This window comes from Rhinolophus hipposideros (assembly GCF_964194185.1).
Source record: "Rhinolophus hipposideros genome assembly, chromosome: X".
In the NCBI taxonomy this organism is placed as follows: Eukaryota; Metazoa; Chordata; class Mammalia; order Chiroptera; family Rhinolophidae; genus Rhinolophus; species Rhinolophus hipposideros.
This window is the reverse complement of record NC_138046.1, coordinates 87,868,449-87,876,689: the sequence shown is the minus strand read 5'-3', so window position 1 is coordinate 87,876,689 and position 8,241 is coordinate 87,868,449. Positions and strand designations below refer to the sequence as shown.

General features: G+C 40.7%; 1 long non-coding RNA gene across 1 annotated transcript; it reads left to right on the top strand.

Moving 5' to 3' along the window:
- The first annotated feature begins 264 nt into the window (after positions 1 to 264).
- LOC308495557 lies at positions 265 to 7,735 on the top strand. Its single transcript, XR_013993000.1, has 4 exons — positions 265 to 2,815; positions 3,263 to 3,368; positions 5,040 to 5,168; positions 7,624 to 7,735. It is a non-coding gene; the product is annotated as an uncharacterized lncRNA (long non-coding RNA).
- The last annotated feature ends 506 nt before the right edge of the window (positions 7,736 to 8,241 follow it).

The window sequence follows — 8,241 nt, the reverse complement described above, 5'->3', positions numbered from 1 at the left end:
TTCTCTTGGCTAAACGTCGACTGGTAAGGGGTCAGATATGTAGTGCGAGGGGCTTTAAGTGTGACTGAGTGGGGAGAGGCAGCCGGCATAGTGTGCTTCGGAGGGGCACCATTTGTGGCCTGGGATCAGGGAGGTCCTGGAGGTCTTCGTCGTTCTCCTTCGGGCATGGCGGCCACCATGGCCCTTGTGGTGGGGTCGGGAGAAGGGAGCATGGTGGGCTGCGGAGGGGGAGGTCGTCAGATGAAGTCGCGGGGAGACTTGTTTGTTATTTGGTGTGTGTGTGGGTCTGGAGGCCCGACAATTGGCAGAGGAACAGGCTCGGGCATTTTCTGTCAGTTTCGTAAGGGGGGGGGAATTCACGCCGCTCCTCCCGTGTGCCACGCAGTGCGCATGCCCGGGTCGGCGTAACTTCCCATCGGCCATTGGTGTAGGTGTGCGCGAGCGCCATCTTACAGTTGGTTTCTTTCTCTTGGCTAAACGTCGACTGGTAAGGGGTCAGATATGTAGTGCGAGGGGCTTTAAGTGTGAGTGAGAGGGGAGAGACAGCGGGCATTGTGTGCCTCGGAGGGGCACCATTTGTGGCCTGGGATCAGGGTGGTCCTGGAGGTCTTCGTCGGTCTCCTTCGGGCATGGCGGCCACCATGGCCCTTGTGGTGGGGTCGGGAGAAGGGAGCATGGTGGGCTGCGGAGGGGGAGGGCGTCAGATGAAGTCGCGGGGAGACTTGCTTGTTATTTGGTGTGTGTGTGGGTCTGGAGGCCCGACAATTGGCAGAGGAAATGGCTCGGGCATCTTCGGTCAGTTTCGTAAGGGGGTGGGGAACTCACGCCGCCCCTCGTGTGCCACGCAGTGCGCATGCCCGGGTCGGCGTAACTTCCCATCGGCCATTGGTGTAGGTGTGCGCGAGCGAGATCTTACAGTTGGTTTCTTTCTCTTGGCTAAGCGTCGACTGGTAAGGGCTCTCATATGTACTCCAAGGGGTTTTAAGTGTGACTGAGAGGGGATAGACAGCGGGCATCGTGTGCCTCGGAGGGGCACCATTTGTGGCGTAGGAGGAGGGAGGTCCTGGTTGTCTTCGTCGTTCTCCTCTCGGGCATGGCGGCCACCATGGCCCTTGTGGTGCGGTCGGGAGAAGGGAGCATGGTCGGCTGCGGAGGGGTAGTGTGTCATATGAACTCCCGGGGAGACTTGTTTGCCATTTGGTGTGTGTGCGTGGGTCTGGAGGCTCCACAATTGTCAGAGGAACAGGCTCGGGCATCTTCGTTCAGTTTCATAAGTGGGTGGCGAGCTCACCCCGCCCCTTGTGTGCCACGCAGTGCGCATGTCCAGTTCAACCTGCCTTTCCATGTGCGATTTGGCGGTGGTGGTGTGTGCAATTTTAGGGAGCTGAATTGTGTGGTTTTCTTTGTTTTTCTTCCTAGTTGGCTAAGACTTGTAGGTGTCCAGATCAGATCCCGGTGGTGTTTATCTGTGATTGAGTGTGAAGGGTGAGGCAGTGGTCTTTTTACTTGTATGGAGGCGGCATCTTATACTCTGAGGAAGGTTCCCAATGTCGTCTTTCTCTCAGATATAGTGTCTGCTTCGGGCTTGTTATGGCGGGGTGCGTAGAAAGGATGACAGTGTTTTTAAGGGGAGAGGGGGCAGATGAAGATAGGGAGAGACATGTTTTTGTTTTTTGAGGAATTGGTTAGGTGGAGGCACCAGTATCAGTGTCAGTCTTGGCCTTCCTGGAATGGGCATGTAAGGTGTTAGAGAAAGGTCACCTGGCAGGAAGCAGTACACAGTGAATTTCCCAGTGCTTCATGTTTGCCATGGACCAAGCCCCATTGGGTTGGGGGGTGTGCCGGTTTGGGTCTCCTAGTTGTGCGGTTGCATCTTGCAGTCAGGTTTTAGCCCTTCAAGGCATTTAAGTTTGATTGTGAGGGGAGAGACAGTGGTCTTCGTGTGAGTCGGAGCGGCACAGTGTGTTGCCTTAGAGGAAGAATGTCCTGGAATTCCTCCTCTTTCTCCTCTCAGGTGTAGCGGTCATCATGGCCATTGTTGTGGGGCAGAACAAAGGAGGATGGTGGGTGCCAGAAGTTAGGGCATCAGATGAAATTGAGGAGAGACTTTGGGGTATTGTTTTAGGTATATGGGTCCTGAAGACACCAGAACTGCTCAGAGGTCACATGGGGAGTCCTTTGTGGGGCCCTCAGTGGGACTGGGCGGGCCATAAAGGAAGTATTTAGATACCCACATGGTGTGGGTTTGTAACAGTGTCCCTGAGATTTGTAGTGTACGAGGGGAGTGCCAAAGGAGAAGAGTGCCACATCGGGCCTATGTTGCAGCCATTCAGGTCTACCATTTTAGTGCAAAAATAGCCATGGACAATATGTAAACAAGAGTGTTGCCATGTGCCAGAAGCAGTAGTTGCTCAAGTGTTCATTCTCTAGTAGTATTTTCTTGAATGTTTCTATGATTGTGAATCAAGTTGTGAAACCAGGCATCAGAAATGCATTCTTTTACCATGTACCTTAAGGTGATTCTCTGTCAGTTTGGCCACGACATAAACAAATTACCCTTTCAAGCTGCCATATTTAGTGATTGGAAAGTGTGCACAATTTACCTTGAAACTTTGAAAATATTTTCAATATTAAGAAACGTACACATTACCATTTGGCCATGGAAGTGTTCAAATACAGACTTTCTCTAAGTGCATTTTCTAATTACAATATTCTGTTTTCAGGGTGAAATATGAGTCAGCGACCAAGGTCAACATTCAAATCTAGAAAAAGATGGGATGATCAAAAATCTTCCGGGCAGGTTTTGTCTGAGATTGTAAGTGCTTTAACATTTGATGTTTATTAGTAGAAATTAATTTTTGTAAAAACGTTTTTCAGCTAGTTTAGGTACACTGATAAAGGTGTTCCATGTTGATGAGGAACATTAATCCAGGTGGATTACATTCTGGTGTTGCATGGATGGCATGCTATTATGTTCCGGGGACATACACCTGATGACTTCCTTTTTATGCTTGTTAACAACAGATTGTACAGCTCCATCCCAACTTAGATTAAAATAGCTTCTAAAGTTCTTGTGGGCAATTCTTTCCTTGAAATAGACTCTCTGAAGGAAGAGTAATTTTATTAAGAATAAGTATATTGAATTGCATTGGAGAAATGTTTTTAGATTTACTTATAGTCAAATATATCTATGTATTCTGTATATTTATATTATTGAATTAGTAACAAAACTTTCCATTTGCACACACACACGCACCCCTAGGCCCAGCAGCTCGGTGGTGAGCAACGTGAAGAGAAGCCACCAACTAAGAGTCAGGATGTTCCTCCTGATCAAGAGAGAGAAGTTGAAGGAGCAGCTGCTGTTCAAGGTGAAGGAAAAAGGAAGAAGAATGCCTGTTGGGTGTGTGTGGGTGTGTGTGTACCTCAGGCATTACGCTATACAAATAACAGGAGGAAAGAAAACAATAGAAAATGACCTCAGACATTGCCTGAAAATTGGCTGAAAAAAATTGAGTACAATTTGCAGGCAATCCCCCACTATGATAAATTTTCCACATTTTATAATTTTTGAGAAAATTGAGGATCAAGGATTGTGTTTATCCAAGAGTACTTGATTATTAAATACAAAATTTGTATTTCATTCCAAAGTTGGTGTTTTCCTACCTCTTCTGTGGTAAAAAAAAAAAAAAGTGATTTTGCTTAAAATACTACAAACTTAATTTTCTGTACTGTAATGTAGCCCAGTACTGTCCCAGGAATAGACAGTTCAGTGGAGTAGGATAGAGACCCCAGAAATGAGTCAGTGAAGGCTACTGTTCCTATATATATATATTTTAATATGGTAAGTTTGATAAAAGATAGATAATTCAGGATATTGGCATGTAGGTAGTTGATTTAGTATGATTTTTTAAAGTGATTTTTTAAAATTTTCAATTATAGTTGATATACAATATTAGTTTCAGATGTACAACATAGTGATTAAATGTTTATATATATAACTTGTGAAGCTATCTCCCTGATAAATCCTAGTACCCATCTGACTCCACACATAGTTATTGCAATATAATTGACTATATTTCTTGGCTATACTTTACTTTCTGTAACTATTTGGTAACTACCAATTTGTATTTCTTAATCCCTTCCCCGTTTTTACCCAGCCCCTACAACCTCCCTCCCAGCTGGCAACCCTCAAAATGTTCTTTGTATCTATGAGTTTGTTTTTTGTTCATTTATTTTATTTTTTAGGTTCTACATATATGTGAAATCACATTGCATCTGTCTTTCTCTGTCTGACATGCCCCACTTAGCACAATGCCCTCCAGGTCCATCCATGTTGTTTCACAGGGCAAGATTTTGTACTTTTATGTGGCTGAGTACTATTCCATTGTATATATGTACCAATTCTTTATCCATTCATCCATTGATGGACACCCAGGTTGCCTCCATATCTTGGCTATTGTAAATAATACTACAGTGAACATATGGTTACACATGTCCCTTCGAAGTAGTGTTTTGGGGTTTTTCAGATAAATACCCAGAAGTGGATTACTGGATCCTTCTTTGTTTCTTCTTATAGCCTTTGTTTTAAAGTCTATTTTGTCTGGTATAAGGACTGCTACCCCAGTGTTTTTTTTTTGCATTCGCATTGTCACATAATATATTTTTCTATCCCTTTACTTTCAGGGATAAGATTTTCACTCAATGCATATTGGTATCTACTTATGCCATGTAACATGCTAAGTACTAATGAGATGATTTCAGCATTGAGTTCACAATCTAGTCACACTCAAACAAATCACTGATAAGTATAGTACAAGTACAATACAGGTAAGCACAAAGCACCTAAGTTGTCTGAGGGCAGTCTTGGGAAAGGAAGAGGGTAATATGACCTTGCTTTCCAGCTCTTGTGATTCTTAGGCATTACATTTATTACCACACTAGCCTCAGGCTTTCATTTAATAACATTGAGGGAGTAAATCTTACCTCCTTATTCATAGCTCATATTTTTCTTCTTATATTGATAATCTTTTTATTTGAAGAGCCTGCCCTGGAAGCTACTCATCAGGAACTGGCTTATCCGAAGACTGGGCGTGAGCGTGGAGATGGTCCTGATGTCAAGGCAAAGGAACCATCAGATCCAGAGCCTGCTAATAATGTGCCGGAAGAAGGTATGTGATCCATGCATGCACATTATAGAGTGTCTGTTTTGCATAATATTATGTTTTTAATATAAGGGTAACATTACTGTTACTTTAATAACAGAGTTCAGATATAAAGATTATTTGAATGTAGTTCAGACCTCAAATGCCTGACTTACAGATTATCAGGTACAAAAATAAATTGGATCAAAGCTATATTGAGTTATAAAATATGAAAGCATTTTTTATTTTTTAGGGGTAAGAACTTTAACCAACAGCTAATAACAATTTCAGATACTTTTATAGAGATCTTTTAAATACATAATTATTTGTAACACCAGTTTGTATGAAATAAACTGAGGCTTATTTCTTCTAGCTTTACCATAATTTGTGTGATTCTAGGCAAATCCCTTAACTTATAAACCCATCTTTGCTGTTATAAAAACAGTGAAATCAAGTCAGATATGTTAAACAAGTGTAAAACGTAGTGATTATTTCAGGTGTAAAACATAGTGATTAGACATTTATGTACCTTGCGAAAAGTTACCCCAGTGAGTCTAGTACCCATCTGCCCACTGTCAGTCTTAATGAGTTATTGCTCTAAATAAAATGTGGACACTATGATACAATCACCTCTAACCATGTCAAATGTGACATGAAAAGTTTTTACCTTGAGTCATTAATTGATAAGATTTGAAGTTCAAAGACCGTAACTGAAGTACTGCCCAAGTAATCAACTTAAGTATGTTTCACATGTGTGTTTTCCAAATTGCTAACCATTAATTACACAGCTTCTGTGAATTTAAAGGAAGAACTTGATGTTTAGGGAAGAATTACCCTGCATTATTAGTCTTCTAAATGTTTTCACTTTACATTCCTGATCCATTCCCTTAGACTGTTTGCATTAAAAGGTAGTTTCAGACTACTTTCAAGAACCTATTGAATGTGGCTAGAACGTACTCACAGGAAGAAAGTTAGCTTTAAATATATGTTTAAAAAAATGAATTACATGAGCATCTAATACAAAAATAATAAAAGAGGCATCAAAATAAACCTAAGGGAAAAGGGAAGAGATGCTTACTAATAGATAGGTATGAATCATCAGGGAAAGGAACAATAACCTAAATAATACATAGATTACTCTTTTAGAAAATGTCTATGAATAGAAGGTCCATTAGTACATAATCTTTTTAAAAAAAATTTTATTGGGGAATGTTGGGGAACAGTGTGTTTCTCCAGGGCCCATCAGCTCCAAGTCGTTGTCCTTCAGTCTAGTTGTGGAGGGCGCAGCTCAGCTCCAAGTCCAGTTGCTGGTTTCAATCTTAGTTGCAGAGGCGCAGCCCACCATCCCATGTGGGAATTGAACCAGCAACCTTGTTGAGAGCTCACGCTCTAACCAACTGAGCCATCCGGCCGCCCCTCTGGAAGCTCAGCGGCAGTTCGTTGTCTTCAATCCAGTTGTGGAGGGTGCAGCTCACTGGCTCATGTGGGAATCGAACCAGCAACCCTGTTGTTCAGAGCTCACGCTTTAACCACCTGAGCCATCTGGCCACCCCCGTAGTAATCTTGAATCACACAGACAAAGGCCAAGTATACACAATAAGGAATATGAACAAAACACTAACAGATATTGAGTATATTATATAATTATACATACGTACATATATACATACCTCTATGTTTGGCTTTTCAAGTTTTCTTTTTCTCTTTCCCCTATCCCTCCTTTCATTTCACCTTTTTTTGCCACACTGTGAGAAATGGTACTGTTTCTTCACAGTTTCATGTTACCTTTGATGATAATGGCTTAAAATTAGTGTGACTATATAATTTATTGTACAAACTGGAATGGTCTTAAGCATGAAAAGAGGCAGTATTCATAGTTGTAACAGGAGTATGGATGAAAATGGACATACGATTACCCTACTTTCAACAACCACATAAGGGCTAAACTGGTTCAAATGAAGAGTTTTGCATTTTTCCACAACAAAGCCAAAACAAATGCAATATTAGCCTTTCTAATAAGCAATGCCATGCCTGACATTACTGTTTTAGATATCCTATATTCAGAACTTTTTTTTCCAGGTCAAAACATTTATTAGATGATACTTCTAAATAGTTTCTTTTCTTAGATTTTTTTTCATGTTATTTGATTGGAGTTTTACTAAAAGTGTAACATTTTTTGCTTTCTACTTAAAACTACCTCTGAAGAGATGTATTGGGTTTAATCTGTTCTGAACTTGAACAATCTCTTTGTTTTTCTGTACCACTGTTTAGAGTGGTGTGTAACAAATGTTCATGTGGCTGAAAGTCTACCTTCAAAGTCTCTACGGAGGTGTAACTGGATATGTGACAAGGGGTCATTCTTAGGGTTCTGGTTTTAGTCCATTTTATAAAACTAAAACTGTAGTGTCCTTTATATGCCTTTAGTATCATCTAAATAAAGTTCTGCTTCATAATGTTCCTAAGTATTATGTTTATCTTACAGATGGTGGACGTCCACAGGTTTAAACGAAGATGAGCTGAAACCATGTGGGCTGTTCTTGTGTTGGAAATTTGACTATTAAAATTATCTCAATAAAGATTGGCAGTTTTGTTCAAAGAAGTCTTGCATGTTTTTTGTTAAATGTATTCCTAGATATTTGATGTTGTTGGAAATTGTAGCTTTTTTGAAATTTTATATTTTGTTTGAACTGGTATTTAGAGATACAGTTTTTGTGTATTGCTTTTTTTTATCCAGCAACCTTGCTAAATATGCTTATTAATTCCAAAAGTTTACCTTTTAGATCCTTTCCAATTTTCAACATACATGATCATATCATCTTTGAATAATAATTTTGTTCGTGCCATTTTAAACATTAAATCTTTTTTCAGTTTTGAATGGCATTAGGCAGACCTGCCCAGTACAGTGTTGGATAGGACTGGTGATAGTGGACCATCCTTGTCTTACCCTTTTCAGAAATAGAAAAATGTCAACATTTCATCATGATATTTACTGTACTTTTTAAAGTTATTCTACTCTAGTCTTAGTTTGTTGAGAGTATTAGTCTTGAAGAAAACATTTATAGTGCATTTATTGAGATGATCATCAGATTTTTTCTCTATT